General features: G+C 35.2%; 1 long non-coding RNA gene across 1 annotated transcript; it reads right to left on the bottom strand.

Annotated features, from left to right (window-relative positions):
• Window positions 1–2,237: 2,237 nt before the first annotated feature.
• On the bottom strand, window positions 2,238–14,539 carry LOC115894553. The gene is made up of 3 exons (XR_004054657.1): window positions 14,343–14,539; window positions 4,653–4,715; window positions 2,238–2,609 (listed from the first exon to the last, which is right to left on the bottom strand). It is a non-coding gene; the product is annotated as an uncharacterized LOC115894553 (long non-coding RNA).
• Window positions 14,540–23,409: the final 8,870 nt, after the last annotated feature.

Genomic DNA, 23,409 nt, shown 5'->3' with positions numbered 1-23,409 from the left:
TCCACCTACATATATTAAAATAATAATAAATTTGTCTCTCACTTAGTTATTTTTCTGGGTCATATATGCTTTGGAGTCTAGTGTCTGCCCCAAATGTGTAAAACAAGCACAGTATCCCTTCTCTACTACATATTATAATTTTAGTCTATAAAGCAATTGTGGTTTGAGTATGTCCATTTCAAAATTCAGGTATTGTCAATGTGATCGCATTAAGAAGTGGGATGTTGGCCGGGTGCCGTGGCTCACGCCTGTAATCCCAGCACTTTGGGAGGCCGAGACGGGCGGATCACGAGGTCAGGAGCTCGAGACCATCCTGACTAACACGGTGAAACCCTGTCTCTACTAAAAATACAAAAATTAGCCGGGCGCGGTGGCGGGTGCCTGCAGTCCCAGCTACATGGGAGGCTGAGGCAGGAGAATGGTGTGAACCCGGGAGGCGGAGCTTGCAGTGAGTGGAGATCGCTGCCACCGCACTCCAGCCTGGGCGGCGGAGCGAGACTCCGTCTCAAAAAAAAAAAAAAAAAAAGTGGGATGTTGAGTCGTAATTAGACCAGGAGGGCGTCTTCCTTGTGAATGGGTTGAAGGCCCTTATTAGAGAGGCTACAGGCCACATTCAGTTAGCTTACCATTCTGCCTTCCTCGGAAGCAGATAGCAGCCCTTACCAGACAACATAACCTACCGACACCTTGATCTTGGACTTTTCAGCCTTCACTCGATGAAAAATACATTTCTGCTCTTTATAAATTACCCAGTCTCAGGTGTTCTGTTATAGTGGCAAAAACAGACTCAAACAGCACCCAAATACTGTTTATGTTCTTTTGTGTTCAATCGTCACCGTACTTTGACAAAAGAGAGTAATTATTGTATCAGAAAAGTCTTTTTCAACTTTCATATTTAGCCAATAGAAGTCCCCAACTTTATACAGCAGGTATTCAAATAGCATTATTTCATTCAATGTCATTTTGTTATAACATTGATGAGGAAGTAATTAATTCCTGGCTGCGGCTACCGTCTGAATAGAGTGTCCATATCCTCCCCATGTCTACATGGGCTTTTCGAGGTACTCCAGTTTCCTCTTACATTCCAGGATATATACATTAGGTGAATTTGTGTGTCTAGATTGTCCCATCTGACTGCCTGTATTTGTACGTGTGAGTGCACCCCAAGATGAGTCAGTATCTGATCCAGAGCTGGTGCCCGCCTTGTACCCCAAGCTGCCTAGATGAACTTAGGTGACCCTCAACCCTGAACTGTAATAATTGGGTAAGTAATTATTATACTTGTTTTTATTAATCTTTCTTAAATGTACGTACACCTTACACCTTACATTTGTTTCAATGTTTAATATTAAAAGTGTTTTGGGTCATTTTTCAGGGTTTGATGATATTTTTGTGACCCAAATATGATATGAGAACTTAACTCTGGTTTATAGCAATTGACTTACGGTAAAATAGATTTTATTATCGTTTCCAAGAACCTGTCAACAATGTTAAGTGAGGAATTACTGCATTTATAATTTTAATTTGGGGAAATTCATTGTATTAAATAATGAAACATCGTTTAAATTTAGGCCAGTTTTGCCTATTTGTTTGGTATTTACCAAAAAGTATATAAAAGTATATATATTATGCACAGAATGCTCCATTGCTTATCTTATCTGCATCTGAAATATTAAAATATTTCAGAAATGTGAAACTCTAAAACATTAGCTACTCCAGTGAGGGAGATGAGAAAGAACCTTGAACAGGCTTTTTTTTTTTTTTTTTTTGCTTTCAAGTTTATTTTTTAAATTAAAAACACAAATAAACATTTGAAACAAACAAAAAAATAAGAGGCAGAAAAAAGAAAATAGGGCAGTGGAGACAAAAAGAAAAGAAAGGAAAAAATAGAAATAAAAAAATAAGAGAGTGGAAGAAAGAAGAGGGAGAAGAGGTAGGGAAGGAAGAAAATAGGGAGGATTATAATAAAAATTATATTTAAATAGTGTCTAAGTTTATATGTGGCTCACAACCAAATAGAAACTCTAGAAAGTCATTGGAAACCCACTGGCTTAGAAGTAGATATACTTCTTTTTTTATTACTGAATTTTCTAATTTTCTTAATCAGCATGTAATTTTTTTGTGCATAAAGCCATTCTGGTATTTTAAAGAGCTTTATAAAGGATTTCTAATTTTTCCAGATTTTAAAATTTTACAAAAGCCTAGATTTTGCCACTTTTAAAACACTCGACACGTTGTAAATGAATGCACCATTTTCTTGTTAAAATCAGCCTCGCAAAAAATGATCTGTAGCTGAACAGGAGCAATAGCAAAGGTGTGAACTACTTCAAGGAAGTGCTAACTTCAGAGCCTGAATGAGAACATTTAAATGCTAAAATTTTTAGCAACAGCAAACAGATGTTTCTGCAAAATATCTTTTTATTTTTATTTTTTCCTATTTTCCAAACTCCTTTTTCTCCATACATTCACTATTTCATTCTTCCAGTTTGGACTTTTCTGCCACTTTACCAATTTTCAGTGCCCATTCATCCTTGAAATGTTTCATTTTAACTTCTCCATCTCTCTTCCTCTACAGTAATTGCAATGTAAGTTGGGTATATGGTTCTGCTCTAAAAAATGAATTTAGTATTGGTAACATGTACCAGGCTGATGGCACTGCAAACTGAAGGCCATTATTTGAATCACAGCAACTCACACATCAAACAACATATATCACAGTGCCTGAACAACTATTCTCAATTCTCAATGATTAACCCTTTGGCGTAAAACATAGTGTTAATTTTTTAAATGACTGCATGATATAGGTATATGCTTGACAATACATATTGTATTGATGGTGATAATCCAGTAGTCATTAGGCACTACTGAATTTGAATGGCTTACAAAGGCAGAAATCTACTTATTAATGGTAAATTCCAATTAAATTTGTGATTGCACAGAAATTAACTTTCAAAAAGAGCACAAACACGTGTCAAAGACAACTTAGATGATTCTAATATCATCATTAACAAATTCTATATAGCAAACATAAAATTCTAGTAATGTATCTCTTTAAATATAAATGGAAATAAAATTATCCTTTCTCATCCATAAGTGATTATTTGTATTGACAATTTGCCAACTCCAGGATAGTTTTGATACTGTCTAAAATATCACTTCATCCCCACAAACATCAACTGATGGTAGTTTCATGAGGTTAATAGAACAAAAATGGGCCTAAGTCTCAAGATGCCTGGATTTAAGTAAGGCACATCTTCCAAGTGAACTAAGTGTATGAACTTGTACAAATTTTTAAAGTTTTCTGGGCATTACTTCAGCCAGTGTAAAAGAGTGGTAAATAATCACAAAGATTCCATGCTCTCCTAATATTCTCTGACGAAAATGGCCATGGGCTTTTGTATCTGTAGCAAAATCCCTATTGGATAATTAGAGAAATCTTGATAGTCTGTCTCAATATATCTTTAAAAGAATATGACCATTTATGAGTAGTTAGAATGAGGAACTTTCTCTATGTTGTCATTCGATGTAGCCCTGAACTGAGTCTCTTTCTAAATTATGATCATATCATAAAACTTCACCCCACCATTAGAGCTTACTTTGTACTTTAATGTGTTTTGCATATCAAGATTCTCCTTAGAAAGTAAATTACCTTAGGGCACATCATACTTTATATCAGCCATTAGCGAATATAAGAACGCAGATTGGTTTATAATCAAAACTTGCAAGATAGAACATAATATATACATAGGGCTAGAGCCTTGCCTTTAAGGAAGGGAAGGGGATCAAAGAAGGAAAGAACAATTCCTAGCTGCTAACGCAAGTTTTGGTGGACTAAAAGGTTTACATTTATCAAGGATTAATGTGGTTATGAGATAACTTGAATTTTAATTATGTGAGGTAAACAATGACTAAAGGGAGATTTAACTTGAAGGGAAAAAATAGTAGAGAATGGAGCTTGATATCATTAAATATCAGTATTAGAATAACGATCATGAGACTGAGGGATTAATATCTAAGGATTATAATTGATACAAATGGGTAGAAATTACAAGAGGGAATTACAATGAAATGTTGGCATAAATGTCTTATATTTATAGTTATTTGAAGACAGAATCATGTGTTTATAAAGACAGCAGTGTCTTAATTCTTAGAAATTTTATATAAAGTTTGAAAAGTCATTGTCAGAATTTTTTGTAGACAAGATGCTTGCCTGAAATGAGTATTTAGATTAATATTCTGTAAAAATAGTTTTTAACATGGATCAAACTATTCATAACCTTTATTGGTGTATGATGTGGTAATTATAACTTAACATACTTTTACCTTTAATTTATAGTACTTTTTTCTAAACCATATCTCATAAATGAATGCCCAGCTTACCTATATGAAATATTGACTTTACCTTTATAGAAAGTTAAATTTAGTACAACCTTTGTAAGGAAAGCAATGTTCCTGTTATAAATACATATGAACTCCACTTGAATTATAGCAATTAATTATTTTAATAAACATGAGGGTGTACTATCATTGTCATTTTACAGATGAGAAAATACAGCATCAGAATTGAAATAACTTATCGAAGACTACAAATTTAGAAAACAGTTGTGGCCCAGTCTTTTATAACTTCAGAATCTTTGTCTGAAAATCCTTACCATTTCTTTCCTTATGATGTCAAATATGCGTGGCGTGTCTTGAGCTAGCTTTCAAGCAAAGATCTTTAAAAATAGAAGAGACAACAAGCTATCTAAATGATTCAGTTACTTTTTTATATAAAAACACTGGGGTGGATAAATTATCCCTGAAATTTCTTACTGCCTTTATGATGGTAGAGATAAACTGGAAAAAAAAAATGAAATACAATGAAGAAATTTGCACACTGTTATTAGATGAAAAGTTTCTTGCAGTAGTAACTTGTTATAGAAGTCTGTGAAAAGCAGAATTGATTTTTATCAGTCTGATATTGCTCAGAGGAAATAGTCACTGCTTAACACAGAAGAATGAGCTAAATTGCCTCTAAGCTGCCATCATCTATATGAATATAGAAGTCAAATTTTAACTACTTTTCCTGGAAAAGATACATATGATGAACATTAAAATAAAATACACATGGTCTTTTCAGAAATTTAACAATTTTCTTCAAGCCAGCGACTCTGCCAATTTGCTAAGAAACAAGAATTTTAAGAAATGTTAGGTTCTAAATACAAGGCTATGAGAAAAAGTCTAGCATTACCATACATATCTCAAGATGGTTTTGGATTGAGTGTTTTAATTTTTTGAAATAGCCAGCAGCTTGTTGGGAGATAACCTAAATTAAGAGTTGCTGCCATGAGAATAATTGCATTTTCCCACCCATTGACATTGTCTAACATTAAATCTGCATTCATTACGGACCAGTGAGATAGGCAGTTTTAGTTATTTTTTTTCCAATTATAGAAAAATAGTAGAAACTATTAAATGTAGACAGAAAAATTATACCATCAATGGAATGAAGCACTAATAAATCATAGAATAACATTGTAGGCCTAGTGTTATCCACTTTTCTTTCTTTTTTTTTTTTTTTTTTTTTTGTTGTTCTTTTACTAGTAGCTATTTCATATAAACCTTGTGATGAAATCACATTCAATAGAATTTGGGGGACTATTGGATTAACTCAAGCTGTCTTTTCCGAAAAGTAAAACATAAAAATGCAGTGTCCATGGTCTTTAATAATTATGTGGTCAGAATTCACAAATGAGGCCACTGAGTTTCTCTTTAAATTTTCTTTGGTTTTCCTTTATATTAATAGATAAAAGTTTGTATTGGCTTATAAATATGATTTGCAGGCACTGCAAAGCTCTTCAGTTTATTAAGGCTTTCTTAATCAGTTTATTAAGATGCTCATGACTGACACTGGAAACCCATCATGTTGCTTCCTTCTGCTACCTGAGTTCATTGAGATGTTCTGAGAGCATGGCATATACTTTCTGAACACTCCTAAGTGAAAGCTGCCTAATCACCCTGAAGAAATACTTCCAAAATATTATTTTTGTATGCTCTTCTTTCCTCCATTACTTTGTTTTGTATCTTAGAAATAGAAGCAGTAAGTTGAAGCAGGAGAAAAAAATTGGAGAAAACCATTTATATCACTCCTCCTTAAACTACATAATGTGAATATATAATATTTTGAGAATTCCTTAAAGTTTGAAAAAAATTAACTGGACAATCATATTATTGATAAATCAGATAACTTCTTCCATCCTGCTTTAGTCACATTCAATAAGAAAGGAATACTTTCTTTTTCAAAATCCGCAGTTTGATCTGAGATATTAATTCATTTAGGGGGTCAAGGCTGCAGTGAGCCACGATCATGCCACTGCACTCCAACCTTGTCAACAGAGCAAGACTCTGTCTCAAAAAAATGAATAAAATATTAAAATAAATAAACAAATATAAACAATATTTTAATATATAATACATATTTGAATGTACCTTAGTGTTTTTCTTTTTTTTTTTTTTTTTTTTGTGTGTGTGTGTGTGTGTGTGTGTTAAACTCTCTTTTTTTTTTTTTTATTATACTTTAAGTTCTAGGGTACATGTGCATAACGTGCAGGTTTGTTACATATGTATACTTATGCCATGTTGGTGTGCTGCACCCATCAACTCGTCAGCACCCATCAATTCATCATTTATATCATGTATAACTCCCCAATGCAATCCCTCCCTCCTCCCCCCTCCCCCCTCCCCATGATAGGCCCCAGTGCGTGATGTTCCCCTTCCCGAGTCCAAGTGATCTCATTGTTCAGTTCCCACCTATGAGTGAGAACATGCGGTGTTTGGTTTTCTCTTCTTGTGATAGTTTGCTAAGAATGATGGTTTCCAGCTGCATCCATGTCCCTACAAAGGACGCAAACTCATCCTTTTTTATGGCTGCATAGTATTCCATGGTGTATATGTGCCACATTTTCTTAATCCAGTCTGTCACAGATGGACATTTGGGTTGATTCCAAGTCTTTGCTATTGTGAATAGTGCCGCAATAAACATACGTGTGCATGTGTCTTTGTAGTAGAATAATTTATAATCCTTTGGGTATATACCCAGTAGTGGGATGGCTGGGTCATATGGTACATCTAGTTCTAGATCCTTGAGGAATTGCCATACTGTTTTCCATAATGGTTGAACTAGTTTACAATCCCACCAACAGTGTAAAAGTGTTCCTATTTCTCCACATCCTCTCCAACACCTGTTGTTTCCTGACTTCTTAATGATTGCCATTCTAACTGGTGTGAGATGGTATCTCATTGTGGTTTTGATTTGCATTTCTCTGATGGCGAGTGACGATGAGCATTTTTTCATGTGTCTGTTGGCTGTATGAATATCTTCTTTTGAGAAATGTCTGTTCATATCCTTTCCCCACTTTTTGATGGGGTTGTTTGTTTTTTTCTCGTATATTGGTTTGAGTTCTTTGTAGATTCTGGATATTAGCCCTTTGTCAGATGAGTAGGTTGCAAAAATTTTCTCCCATTCTGTAGGTTGCCTATTCACTCTGATGGTAGTTTCTTTTGCTGTGCAAAAGCTCTTTAGTTTAATTAGATCCCATTTGTCAATTTTTGCTTTTGCTGCCGTTGCTTTTGGTGTTTTAGACATGAAGTCCTTGCCCATGCCTATGTCCTGAATGGTACTACCTAGATTTTCTTCTAGGGTTTTTATGGTATTAGGTCTAACATTTAAGTCTCTAATCCATCTTGAATTAATTAGAATAAATATCAAATGATAATGCACAGTCTATAAATACATGACTGAGTGACTGCAGATAATGATAGTAATATCTTGATGGAGAAGAAATCAGGTTTTCTTTAAGCTTAACATTTAAAAAACACAATTGTTCACCCCAAATTTAGAGAAAATACAAAGACTAGCTAAATGTATAGCATTAGAAGCTAAAGTCTCTCTTTGGCCACTTAAAACAATGCCATAGATTCCAATAGCTGGACACAAGTCAACAGAGACAAGAAACAGCTGATAATAGGTGAGTCTCTCTATCCGGTTGTTTAGCATGTTAAATGAGAGCCATTTCATTTTAGGAATTACATATCTTGTTTATGTCATTAATCCCTTCCTTTCTCCCTCAGCACCTTTCTCACTTTCTTCCTTCCCTCCTTCCTTCCTTCTTTCCTTCCTTCCTTCCTTCCTTCCTTCCTTCCTTCCTTCCTTCCTTCCTTCCTTCCTTCCTTCCCTCCTTTCTTCCTTCCTTCTTTCCTTCCTTCCTTCCTTTCTTTTCTTCTTCATTGATGATTGCTATTTGATTACTAGGCCTTATACTAAGAAGCAAGACACAGTGGCGAATGCAATAGTTGTGGCACAGTGGCGAATGCAATAGTTGTGGCTTTGTTCTTCACATAACTTAGAGTCTAAAGTGGAAGGCAGATGGCTATCAAATTTGCATACAAAAACTCTACAATTTTGTACATTGTAAATTATATAATATTATGGTAAGTAGGATGGAGCCAATGGCCAAATATTTTGAAATAGATTTATAGTAATAGCAAATCCAGTAACAGCATTAGATGGGGTAGTTAAAGAAGGCCTCTCTAAGAAAGTAGCACTTAAATTGATACTTGAATAATGATGAAGAGACATCCATGAAAAAGAATGATTGTGGGTATGGGGGAGAATTATTCACACAAGAGAACAGCACAAACAAACAGAATCAAATACTCCAGTATGTGAAAGATGAGCAGTGTGGCTAGATGGTAGTGAGTAAGGAGAAGAGTGAATTGGGTCTTCTACAGTGTTAGTAGACTGTATTGTCTATGTAGAGTATACTTACATAGACGGTAGTGTCTATTGCACACCTAGGCTACATGATAGATTCTATTGCTTCCAGGCTACAAACTTGTACAGCATGTTATTGTGCTGAATTCTGTAAGCAATTGTAGCACAGGGGTATTTGTGTCTCTAAACATATCTAAACATAGAAAACATACAGTAAAATCATAGTATTATAATCTTAACGGACCACTGTTCTATATGAGATCTGTCATTGACCAAAATGTTATGTGGTACAAGATTTTATTTCCAGATAAGGTCACATTCTGAGGTACTGAGAGTCAGGGCTTTAACATACTTTTCTGTGAGACAAAATTCAACTCATAATAGCCACCTATCAAGGAGCACAGAGAGAAAAGAAACAAAGCTTGGAAATGCACATTTGTGGAATTTCAATGGGTACATTTCTTTTGGTGGAGACACTGATAAAGATTGTGGAGTGTTAGCTAGAAGGAAGTCAGCCTGTATTTCCACCACGTTAAAATAAGAGAATAATTTAAGGTAGGAATGGTAAAGAGCTTCAAGTCTATTGCAAGGAATAAAAGGAAGGCAGAAACAGTCCTCAGCAACAAATGTAACTCAACATTATTCAATAAAGCAAGAAAATGTGAAATATCTTAAAAAGATTAACAGAGAAATTATTATTAAAATATTGTTTTATAATTTAGGTTTTGGTGTGCTCTGGACACTCAATAATGAATAACAGCCAATTTCTAAGACTAAAGGGATTCTGTATGGCTAATTAGCCCTCTGCTTTCTATGTATATGTTGGAATGGGGAAAGCCTCCATCCAGCTCACTCTGGAAGGACTTTGATTTTACATTATGTACAAAAATAAATTCTGTCATCCCTAGTGACATAAATGTAGAAAATAAAGCAAATAAAAATGTGAAAAGATAAAAGCTTGTCTTTATAATCTAGAAATTGAGGATTTTTAAAAATAATACTGAAATGTTGAAAATTACATAAGAAAATATAGGCCGGGCGTGGTGGCTCAAGCATGTAATCCCAGCACTTTGGGAGGCCGAGACGGGCAGATCACGAGGTCAGGAGATCGAGACCATCCTGGCTAACACAGTGAAACCCCGTCTCTACTAAAAAATACAAAAAACTAGCCGGGCGAGGTGGCGGGCGCCTGTAGTCCCAGGTACTTGGGAGGCTGAGGCAGGAGAATGGCATAAACCCGGGAGGCGGAGCTTGCAGTGCGCTAAGATCCAGCCACTGCACTCCAGCTTGGGTGACAGAGCCAGACTCCATCTCAAAAAAAAAAAAATAAAAATAAAAATAAAAAAAGAAAAGAAAATATAGAGATATTTGGATATGTAAAAAATATCCAAAATATGGTAAGAAATGTAAACAGCATCAAGAGTCAACAAATTTGCCTTAGTATTTCTTTTGCTAAATCTTACAATACATAAGAATTTCTACTAAACTAATTTTACAATGACAAAAAAAAAATGAAAGGCTTAGAGCAAGAGTGGTATAAGGCAGAGAAAATAAGACAAATATGTATATTTTTAAAGTAATATCACATCTTATTTAAGCAAAAGCACGTGTGTGGCATACATGCATATATATCTATAAAAAGAGAAACATACAATTATAGTCTATGAATAGTACTTAATTTAGGGTGATAAGAACTTAACAAGTTTACCTTCTTTAACATATTAATATATTCAATTTGAAAATAAAGCAGGGAAAAGCAATAAATGTTTTGTTGTGAAAAATTGAGCATATCCAGCTTTTCCAGGTATTTTGGGGGGCGTTCAGTTCACTCTATCTTGCACTAGTTTTTTTTAATCTACTGAATATTCATGATCCTTCTCTGAGCTAGGGTTTAAAAATGAAAACTATACTTGCTCTTATGGGACTTGTATTCCAATGGATAAAATAGATCTGAAAACAAGTGCATTATTTTCTACTGTAATAAGCACCATAAGGTTAATCAAGAAATTTACAGATAAAGATTTTTTTATAATTCTCTTTTCTTTCTTTTGTCAACTCACACATATTTTGGCCCTAGACAATAGTTCTATTTCTAAACTTCTAATCTTGTCTTAAAGTTAATAAAACAGGGAAATGTACAGGATATTTAAAGGTTGGATTAATAAGTGAAAGCAGTAATAAAAATTAACTTTCAGAAATGTGAATAAAACATGGAGATCACAAGAAGGTGTGTATTTTAATTAATATATGCATTTTTCACTGTATTAAAAATGTAACTCCATGTTTCTCATGATAGTGCATAAATATGGCTCAATTTAGTAAAGATAGATGTAATTCATTATAAGACAGGTTAATTCAATGTTCTTTTGAACCCACGTTGCAGTGTATGTCATTTATGTGCCTTGTTTGGGAGAAGAATAGCTCAAATTAGTTCCATAAGCAATTTGGGTAATTTCTCTAGCTCTCCAAACTATCAAATGAAGAACAACATTCTACAGTATTGCTTTCTCTGTATTGTATGCAATGAAATAAGCAGAAAAGTAACAGAAAACCATGACAAATATGGTTTCACATTTATTCAGTATAGTTCTAAAATACTCCACAAGAAGGTCTATAGAACTGAGGAAGTGGAAAATATTCTCTCATCACGATCTTGCACTCTCTACATAAAGCTGATTTAAAGGAGGAATTGCTCAGTAAATAGTTTCTACAGAAGCAGTTTAACCAGTTTCCTAGGGAGCATAGTTGCTCAGGAAACTCAGATATAGTATGACACAGAGGCTGTGACTGGACACCTGCTGGTGTATACAGTTTCATGCTGCCATTTTTATCCATTTCTTCTCTCTCTCCTGGCTGCGCTCTCATATGGCAGAAGTGCAAAGTTGGGAAACCAGTGAAGTTCTTGGCGCTGGGTGAAGGAAATAAAATTGCTCATCGGTTTACTATAAAGACCACCTTTGGTAGATAAATTTGTTTTTGAGAGCAGATTAGGCAACATGTTTTCTACCCTGCAAAGACTTTCCATTGATCATTGGGGTACTCCCTGAGGATTTACCACAATTACAGTCTTTGGAAGCCCTGGCACATTAAAAAATGGTAATTGAATTTCATGAGAGCCATTTTCAAATCTCTGCTCATTTGAGAAAATAAAATCAAGGGCATAGGTGTATAAGACATACTATAAACCTCAGACTAGTTTCCTAAAAAAGCAGGCATGTGTTTCCTTTGAAATATATAATTCATAAATATAAAATATATGTCACGGTACCTCTTTGAGATATTTCAGTCAATACATAATTCTGGTGTTAAATAATCTTTTATTTTTATATAAAATAAAAGTTGCTTGAACATCAAATGTATATGTGTTTATCCTTCTATCTATATAAATAAGTGGGTTTTGGCTTTTGTAAAAGATTGGCATCTCATTTTTGGTTGGTATTCTTTTAAAATGTGAAATAACGATGGTGATGTGGGAACGTGTGCTGGAAATGTGACTTGTGGTCTCTGCACACCAGGCTGCCACATTTAGCAGCTGTTCAGTAGACATGAGGAACTAAGCAACAGAACACAAGCCATTGGATTGGGGACCCCTAGATGACACAGCGTTATAAAAAGAGACAAAAAAATAAACTTTGCAATTAATCAAGAGCAGTCCCTTAGGTCTGAGGCTCAGCATTATCCATGGCTTCTGCATTCTGTCTGTGAAGCTTTTAGAGACAGGCAATCACAACTATGTCTCGCAAATGTTGTATTGTAGCAGATTATAGTAAAATCAGTGATGTTTTAGCAGTCAACAATCTCAGATATTGAGAGAGTAGAAGAGAGAAAGAGTGGCCTAAAAACTGAATTCACATTACTATAGAGTTAAAGTGGAATTAAAATGGTTTTACTTAATGTTTAAATTTTCCATTAATTTTGTGTGCTTTGAAAGTTAATGGAATCCTGAGACCCTATTGTTACCACACTGCTTGCTTAGGATGCCATCACACTTCTGATCTGCGTCTTCTTCTTGTCAAGGTTTCCCTGGGCATAAAACACTCATGGGCATTTCCATCTTTCTAAGAAAAAAAAGGAAAAGTCTTACAGTGGCCTACGTGCCTCTCAGCAATCTGGCCTCTCTTTCCCACCTCCCTTTTGCACCCTGCCCTGGCCTCCGCACTCTTTCCTTGTGTGCTCTGCATGTTCCTGCCTCGGATCCTTTCCCTCTTATTCTTTCTGTCTTGAAAACTCATCCCCAAATAGTTGATGGTTCACTTCCCAGTTCCTTCAGGATGCTATTGAAATGTCATCTTCTTAAGAATGCTTTTTTCTATTCCCTTGTCTAGATGCCAATCCTCAGCCCTCTTTATCCCTTTTATCTCTCTTTACCTTTCTAATTATTTTCTTCTTAGCATGCATCATTACATGACATACACGCTTATGATTTTGTTCAATTTACCAAATAGAATATAAGTTGCAAGAAGTCAGAGGCTCTTTATCTTATTCACCGCTATACTCTAAATATCCAGAAAACTTCCTGGAACCTATCAGATGATCAAAATATTAGTGGTTTGGATGAATGAAGAGATCTCAAGTAATTGAGATATCGTTCATAATCAGGATATTGTTCATAATCCTCAGGAGTTAACTTAGATAACCTACTTACTTTCTCAGATTTTCTGGCTGTCTCTTTTCATGAAAGAGAGCAGAGAACTGACCTCAAAGTATTCATCAATAACAGATATTCATCTTTCGAGTGGCTCCCCATTGTATTAAAAAGGACAGTTTATTGATCCTTCTTGAGGACTTTAAAATTAAACATATGCACCTCTTTGTCTTATTAATTGACATGGAGACCATAAGGGGGAAAAAAAGCTGAAAATAACCAAAGCATGCTAATCTATGTGTTAATAATCTATGCTATGGGACACAATCTGCTTTGGTTGTTTGCTACTTTTAAAAATCAGGTATTAGAGATAAATATATTATTGTCATAATGACTGAAACAATGCTAAATATGAGTTGGAGGATGGAGGATAAAGTTTCTTGTCTTAGCTTGAATTTCCTCAAACATAGACTTGAGATGAGGCATTGTGTGCAGATGGTTTGGGAAGCGATGCCAGGGTGTAGTAGGGAAGAACTAGGCAGAGTGAGGCAGGGAGGAAGGGAAAAACAATACCAACGTGCATTTTTGAGTTTATCATTATGGGCAACAGATGCTTCTAGGAAGCATATAGGATGCTTTTCAAGATTGTGCAATCCAATAATTTATCTATCAGCTTTCATTTCAATTGATCAAAAATTGCTTCTTCAGAGTTTTTTTTCCTGTCTTTTTGAGTTGCACTTTCTGTGGGCCCTTCCTCCTTTGTCCTTGGCAGAAATCATGGGGGAGGCATGGGAGATGGACGGCTGGGATATTAGTAATAAAGGGATGAAAACCGCACCCTGCACTCAATCCATATGCACCCTGCATTAAATCTTCTCAGTTACTTAGTCTTCATGGTCTCTACAAATGATTTAATATGCAATGGTCAGCGAAATAAGCTACAGAAGCTGCAATCATCTTGACTCCAACTGGCCCCCAGGTTGTTAGTGATATTTTTCGTCTCACATTTCCACCACCAATCCTGGATATGCCAACCCTTCAAGCAGCATTTCATCTGGCCTTCGTTGCTTGCCTGCTGGAGTGACCCAGATCTTCATCTCTGAGAAGTCCAAACTCTTGAGTTCCTTAACCCAAACCTCAATTGCTCCAGTTGTTTTTCCCCATTCTACTAGGCATGGAAGACCACCAGAGGCCCAAGAGGAAGTTCTGATGTCAACACTTCCTCCCTGCCACCATTATGTAATAGAGAACCCTATTCTACTGTGTTCCCTACCACAAATGTTCCCACCTCTCATACCTAAGAAACCAAGACATGTAATCCATCAGAGCCTAAGATTTCAGAGGAAGGAAGACTACATTCCTCAAGGTGACTGGCAGTGGTGGTGAGAAAGGCCAGTCTTCTTTCATCAATGAACTTGTATGTTCCACTATTCGATTCAAATTTCCTATTTCAAGAAATCATTTCAATGCATACACTGTATTCTTGCAGACAACATTGCAACCCTGAGGAGTGTTTTGTTAGACATAGTACCATAGTTGAGTCTTTTATAATAAGACATCCCATTATAACATTAGCCTGGTAATTCTGGATAATATGACATAGGATAGAATCAGTGGATCTCACAGTCATGTTCTCATTGTTACCCTATCTTTTCTATAAAATGGATCTTTTAAACTGAAATGATGTCACATGTTACAAATCTTAGATGTTGGTGTTGTCAGTAAAACTATGGGTGGGGAAGGCAAATCAGTACTAAAGTAAGAGCTAATTTTGTTTTGGATGAAATGCTTCCCTCCAGGATACAAGGGCTGGAAATAATTACTTTGTCATGAGCGACTGAATTAGTCTCCTTGGAGCCATTAGCACCATTTCATGGGCTCAGCATTGATATCTGTTTTGTAAACTTTAGACGTTCAAACATCAGTGGAAGGTAGATCTGGATTTTTTGAAAAAAAGCTTAAACCATTGGACCTATGCTTAGCTTTCCTTTCTGCTGCCACACTTACTGTATTCATGGCTTCTTCCACAAATACTGGTAGTCAAGAACATAAGCTGACTGATGCCCACTTAATGCACTTAATGGCCATCCTGTCTGTATGGTGTTTTTTTTTTTGTTTTTTTTTTAGATGAAGTCTCATTCTTGTTCCCCAGGTTGGAGTGCAATGGCACAATATCAGCTCACTGCAGTCTCCACCTCCCAGGTTCAAGTGATTCTCCTGCCTCAGCCTCTGGAGTAGCTGGGATTACAGGTGCCCACTGCCACACCTGGTTAATTTTTGTATTTTTAGTAGAGACGGGGTTTCACCATGTTGGCCAGGCTGGTCTTGAACTCCTGATCTCAGGGATCCACTTGCCTTGGCCTCCCAAAGTGCTGGGATTACCGGCATGAGCCACCGTGCCCTGCCAGTCTATATAGTTTTTGAACATATCCTATGTGATGTGTAAACTGTAGTGGTCATTAACCTGAGGCACGGAAACATTTTTCTTTTGTTGTTTTTTTTTGAGATGGAGTCTTGCTCTGCTGCCCAGTCTGGTATGCAGTGACGCAATCTCGACTCACTGCAACCTCTGCCTCCTAGGTTCGAGCAATTCTCCTGCCTCAGCCTCCCATGTAGCTGTGACTACAGGCATGTGCCACCAAGTCTAGGGCTAATTTTTGTATTTTTAGTAGAGACAGGGTCTTGCCATGTTGGCCAGGTTTGTCTTGAATTTGTGACCTCAGGTGATCCACCCCCACCTTGGCCTCCCAAAGTGGTAGGATTATAGGCATGAACCACCGCTTCCAGTCTTGAGGCACAAAAGTCTTCACCAGCATAAACATGAGTACTGCTCCTCCAGGCCTCTTTGATTCTGAACTCCTCACCTCATTCCTTTCAAGACCCTCACCAGTTGGCTAGACAAGTGAGCCACCAACTTACTCCTCCAAGGTTTGCTCACAATGAGGATTCCCCCTGGCACCAGTCTTTAGTGTCACTCCTTGTTATGTGTTGAACCATGGCTCCCCAAATTATTAGGTTGGTGCAAAAGTTATTGCGGTTTTTTCCATTACTTTCAATGGCAAAAACCACTATTATTTTTGCACCAACCTATATATGTTGAAATTGTAACTCTTGGGACCGGTGAATGTGACCGTAATCCAGTAACTGGTGTCTGTATAAGAGAAAGGAAAGAAAGGTTTGGATATGGAGACACACACGGGTATAATGTCATGTGACAACAGAGGCAGAGATTGGAGCAATGTAGTTGTAGGACAACACATGCCAAGGATTTCTGACAGCCTCCAGAATCTAGGATGAGGCAAGGAACACTTGTTTTCTACAGCTTTGAGAGAGAGAATGACCCTGCTGATGCCTTGAGTTCAGAGATCTAGCTTCCAGAACAGTGAGAAAATAAATTTCTGCTGTTTCAAACCACCAAGACTATGGTATATTTTTACAAGAGTCCTAGCAAACAAATAAACTCCTCATTGTTCTGTCTTGACGTGGTTTTACATTTTCAGCTTGTATTAATTTATCAGGCCGACCTATCTGTGAACTAAGCTTCTGTCAGCCATAAGGCCAGAGATATGAGCGGAGAAAGAGACTTTGTTCAACAAGACAGGGTTTATTACCTGCTTATGTAACTTGTGCCCTCCTGATGTTCTCCAGCCAGTTCCAGAAAGTATCATTTTAATTGCATAATGGATTACCTCTATGGCCACCTGACCTTATGATTTGGTAATTTTATAATACCAAGATGATGATGGGGATAGTCATTGCCCAATATCTGGTGTTGGGCAGAGTTGCAGCCAATAGTCTGATTACACAGTCACTTGCTTTTTTTGTGATCAGGAATTCATTCACATAGCAGGAACTATTTTAAACACAAAGAATAATTCTCTGTGACTGAATACATGGCCTTGTTACAGTACACTAGCATGAGTTCCAAGCTCAAGTAGGAGCTTTCCGGAGACCTCATATAGCTTCTCTGTCTAATATAGATAGCATCATTGCAAATGCTGAGTCACGCAACCAAGCTCAGGGCATCTTGTACAATATCTTAAAACTATTTGCAAAGCCTTCTCTGCTCCTTGAGCTAAATCTTACTAAAGAGGATCTTTTTTTATCCTTTAAAGTAAAGAATATTGTTTTTCTAGAGCTCCATACCTCTATATAGAAAACAGACCTGTGAAAAGCTTCATTCATTGGGCAGTTTGGATTTTCAGGGTCAAGTTTCTTGCTCTCAGTTTTCAAATTCTGCAGGCTTGTGGGTCTATTCAGTTAGGCCCTCTGAGTCAAGGCTTTCCCTGTAGATAACTCTATCTGCAGCCATTAGTTGTCTGATCACAGGTGTCCCAAAATACTAGAGAGATAGGGGACATTCTGCTGATTAGGAGTCTGATTTAACTTTTGATCATAACTCAGGAGCTCCAGTCAGACTTTTCTGGATTCGCTGCTATATAGACTATGTAAGAGCTATTAATACAGGAGTAACTTAATTCATTCTCTGTAAATATTCCTTTTGAGTAAATCTCCACCCAGAGAAAGATGTTCTTGCATCTATGGACATAAACACCATAAAATCCCAAGAAAAGTGAATCTTTGTCTTTAACAATGGAGTTCTATCTTCTCTTTCAAGATAAGTAAATGTCTAAAGTACTCTAAAGAGATGTATATGGTTTCCTGCAACAACTAGTTTTCTGTCATGCAAATATATATGTCATGTATAATCTGTATATATGTGTATCATATAGATGTATATCATATATAATCTGTATATACATATGAGGCAAATATTACATATTTGGTATAATTTCTCAGAAGAAATCTTTGAGGAAATTTTTTATAATTAGTTTTGAATTTGTAGTATATTAAATGCATTCATTTTGGTGACATGTTTTCCAAAAATTTCTGAAGTAATGATGAATAATTAAGTCCATATATGTATATGTTGGCATAGTTCCACTCTGAATGGCAAATATGTATGACATGGAGGTTTTATTTATATAAATATACATATATTTATATATATGTATACAATATACACCTATATGTATACATATATTTATATGTATTTATATAAAAATAAATATATATTAATATTTATAATCCATCAATAATCTACTAATTTACCATTTAATGTCCCAGGGATATTAGTCTAAATTTTGCAGAAAAGGTTTCCTTTCCTTTTATTAAGAAAAAGCATTTTTTAAATTCCCATTTAGTTCTTAGTCTTTTCACTCATATCTGCCCCAGCACAATGCGACCCTCATGTCATAGGTACTTGCTGTTCAGAGTGGAATTATGCCAACAAATACTTATAAAGACTTAAAGTTTCATCATTACTTCAGAGATTTTTAGGAAACATGCCCCCAAAATGAATGCATTTGGTATACTACAAAGTCAAAACTAATTTTAAAACATTTTTTCCTCAAAGTTTTTTTCTGAGAAATGATACCAAAAAATGCAGTATTTGCTTCCAATCTATTTCTGCATATCACATTAAAATGCAAAACAAATATGTCTGTCATTTGTTAGTAAGAATCCCATGTTTTCTTCTAGAGTATGTAGGCAGTAGTTGGGCAAGGTGTGATGTTTCTAGAGTTTAAAAATAATGTTGCAAAAATTTCATGATGTAAGCTTTTAGGTTGAAAAAAACTATGAGACTTCAAATTGGTTTTTAAATCATAACAAAGTATATAGTTTCTTTTTGAATACTTTTCTCAATAATTTTCTATATAAATTGTATATATTTTAGCATTTTGGTTTTAGGTCACTTTCTTCATGTTTATTTTTCATCCCTTTTTATCTTTATTGCCATCACCAGAAAATGTATTTCAAGTAGAGGGAAGGGTATGGGGTACTATTTATCCCCAAACTCTTATCTTTGTCTTCCTTTCCCTCTCTCTTTACTTCCACCCTGCTACCTTCCTTTCTCTATTTAATTCTTTGGAAACACTATTTTTAATTGATTTTCATTTTTGTGCTATATAGGCACCACTCAAAGGCCAAAAGCCTTCTCAGCCAAACTCAACATCCTTTTCTTACCACATCAAATATTTTTTAAACCAGATTCCTCTTTGCTCACTAATTCAAAAATAGAACATTAGTTTGTCTTTATCCTAAGGACATATGACACATACACATACTACTTGCTTTAATTATAGATACATATTTTTAAAATAATAAAATATGCTTTTACATGTTCTGCTTCTCAGTTCCAGAGATCCAACTCATTTACACCCAAGAGTTCCACTAAGATCTTCAGAACACTTTACTTAGTATATTCCAACGCAATTGCTGTAACCACATGTTCATCCACACACAGGTACACTGCTAATATATGTAACTACAATAATATACATATATATAGAAAATGCACATGCATTTTCTAGCTTGCTGTTATTAACTTGACTGTAATAGGCAAGATTCTCCAATGGCCTCCCAAATTTTCATCCCTGGGCATTCTGTATAATCCCCTTCCCTTGAGTATGGACTTAACTTATAGATGAGATATCTCTCCCTTTATAAAGCTACTATTAATTGATTTTGAGTTATTCAAAAGGAACATAATCTTGGATGGGGTCAACATAGCCATTGTAAGCCTTTAAAAAAGGTGAGACATTAGAGAGATTCTGCAGCCTTTGAAAATACAGCCTCCATGAGTTCTGCAGCTGTGAGGAGTTGAATTTTTTTAACAAGAAGAAAACTGGAAGAGGACCCTTGAGCCTCGGATAAGTCCCCAATCCTGGCTGAGACCTTGATACAGCTGTTTGGAAAACAAAGTAGAGAATACCACAAAGCCTTGCAAAAAACTTCCAGACGTCCAGAACTTTGAGATGTGAAAGGATGTTGCTTTAAGCCGCTCAATTTGTGGCAATTGTTATACATCAGTGAAAAATGAGCACACTGAACTGTGGAAGGAAGAAGCTCACAGATACATATGACTATGTTTTTTCAACATTCTAACTAAATTGATTTCCATTAAAAAAGCAATTATTAAAATGTTAATCGCAGTTAAAGTATTAATAGTAATAGCATCTGTAATACATGGAATGCGTTAGTTTTTTATATATGTTGCCTCATGTAATTGCTACAAAAACTCTATGAGGGAGGCATTAGACATCTAAATTTATAAGCCATACAGGGAGGCTTAGGGAATTTAGGCATCTTATTAAAAATGGGAAAGCTAGTGTGTGGTGTGCTGACTGGGAGGTGTGTGGAAAATCCCCCAGACAGACAAAACCCTGTTCTGTGGTTTCCAAGTCCGTACTATTTCCCCTTGAGTACATTGCATTTCATTATTTATAGGAAATTACATACAAGTTGTCCTCTCTTCCACTGAGTTGCTAAGATCAATAAAGTAGTTACCTATAATGAAAGACCTTAAAATCAAGTAGAGGAAGCAGATATGAATTCGATAATATTTTCCAAGGTCTAAAATGAAGTAAATGCTCTATTTTGGGGTTATATGCTGGTGGGATTAGAAAATACTTAGAGAAGCCATGGCAACTGAGTTAAGTCTTAAATACTCTGAATGATATTTCAGGTAGGAAAAATTGGAGCAGCGATCATTTGAGTGAAGAAACGAAATGCTGCATTAGAAATGATGAACGTACAGACTATGTTCCCAGAATGTTCAGTAGACAGGAGCAGAGGGGAGTCAAAGAAATGAGCTTTATTTCCTCAGTGCATGCTTCCTGCGTTGTTTACATGTTCTCTGCACTTGCCTTGCTGTCTGTTTCTCTCCTTCAATCTTCTTGCTTCTTATTCTAACTGTTTTTTGAATAGTAATCTGAAAATTTTTGAAACTTGTGTCAGTATCTCATTTTAGAAAGTGCCTAAGTGAAACCTTTATTTTAAGATCCAGTTGCACACACACATTTTTTACTTTACTGTTAGACTCATAACTGATGCTCAATATATGTGTCATTTATTTTCCTTTTGTCCTTGATATGTAAAGGTAATTTTTGAGTGTTTTTCTTGATTCTTAGTGGTACAAGGCATACTGCTAGGTATAAGAAAGAAGAAATAAGTTTGGCAAGGATACTGATCTTGTGTGGAAATGATGGTAGTTGGGGGCCAAACCTGAAAAAAATATCTGTATCGCGAAAAAGTAAGTGAAGAAAATGTGCCAAAATAATAGTAAATCCTAGACAGAAAATGAAACAGAATGATATACTAAGAATTAACTGAGGAGACAATGTCAGAACAGGTAGTCAGAGAAGGGCTTTTCATAAAGATAGCCCCTGAGAATGTACATTGCCATTTCTCTGATCCACCAAACATATAGCCTAGAAGGAGTTGTCTCTGGCCATAAAGGTCTTTTGCTTAATTAAGTAAAGTTTTTAACAGAAGGAAAATATTATAGGAAAACACTACTTCTGTCTAAGAAAAAAATTATTTCTAATATTATTTAAGAAATATAGTATTTCTAATAATATAATGTATTATTTCAAATATGTAATAAGAGAAAGCTAAAGATAAAATCTTAGAGAAGTCCCTATTAATACATTATAGAAAGGAAAGCTTTCTAAAACAAATATATGATCATAGATAAGCAGAAGAAATTTATCAAATTCATTTTCCTGTTGTATTCATATTATCAATAACAAATAAACTAGAGGTGAACTGAAAGGCACCTATGAAATTTTCCAAAATTATTGTCCAGAGATTTGTATAATTCAAACACTTTACATGGAGGAGGTGTCATTTTTGCACAGACTTTAATTTTACAAACTCAGTCATGTGTCCTTTTTATGTTTTTCTTTTCTTTTTTATCCTTAGTAGAAAAAAAAAATGAAAGAGTAAAAAGACCCTCACAAGACAGTTAATCACTTCACTTGTGGGAAAAGTCAGAGTACTACACATTTTGTGGCAACTGAGAAGAATGCAGGATAGGCTATTTTTGTGCTCACTAAAGAAATATAAATCTTTTGAAATTTTCCCACTTATCATTTCTTGTATTCTATCTATTTGGTATATTAAATCCATATATAATAAACTTGAAAACCACTCATTTTACATGAAACTAATTATGTTCTGTAGAGACCCAGAGGACAGATTTACCCTGACTGAGTACTTTCTATACCATTTACTTGTAGCTTGCACATGGAGTGCAATGTCTCTGCTGGAATCACATATGCAGCTAGTGACTGACACTCTCTAACTCACCAGCACTTATTTCTTAGGTTGATGCTTATTTACTCCTTTTTCAGAATGTATGAAAAATGCTTCTCAGTTTTATATGTATTAAAGGAAGCATAGATTTAAAAATGATAATTTATATACCCTGAGAATAATAACTGATTTCACAGTTCATTAATTCAATTGATGAACAATAATAAAAGAGAAATGCTGCAAAAGAGAAATGTGTGAAAGGTGGGAGAGAGAGTATATAATTTTACTCATTCAATATTCAAAAGAAATACATGATTAAATGTACCTTAAATAAAATGGCAAATTCACTGTAGAAAATAATTAACTTTAATTAAGATACCATTTTAAAAACTTACTTCAAGTATGAAATTGAATAGGTAATTTTTTTTGAAGGATAGAATTCTAATATAATTTCAGATGTAAATTTTGTTGATGAAAATAAAATCTGGTTTTTGTAGTCAATTACATAGAGTTTGTTTTCCTTCTGTGTTTGTCTTTGATAGTTTCAGAAAAGAGAAATGACATGTGAACTATATGATATTGGATTTTATAATCAGAGTGACACCATATAGTCAAAATGCTTAAATCTTTACTTCTTTATGATCGCATTTCAATGTAATTTTTAAAAATCTAGTTTATATTAATGGAGGATATGGCACATTTTTCAAAAACTATTGCCCAAATAAAACATTTTTCACTATATGTATATGTATGTATGTATAAATATATACATACGATGAAAACACATATGTGTGTGAGAGTATGTGTGTGAGTGTGTGTGTGTATCATGGTCAGAATAGAGAAAACATATGTTAAATAATTTCTGCATTTCATTGTTTTATTATTTTGTAAATCATCACTAGTCTAAAGAAATCTAATGGTATTGATGGATTTAACTGTATATGGTATATGTGTGTGTGTATATATATATGGT

This window comes from Rhinopithecus roxellana, chromosome 18 (assembly GCF_007565055.1).
Source record: "Rhinopithecus roxellana isolate Shanxi Qingling chromosome 18, ASM756505v1, whole genome shotgun sequence".
In the NCBI taxonomy this organism is placed as follows: domain Eukaryota; kingdom Metazoa; phylum Chordata; class Mammalia; order Primates; family Cercopithecidae; genus Rhinopithecus; species Rhinopithecus roxellana.
This window is presented reverse-complemented; position numbering and strand designations above follow the sequence as displayed.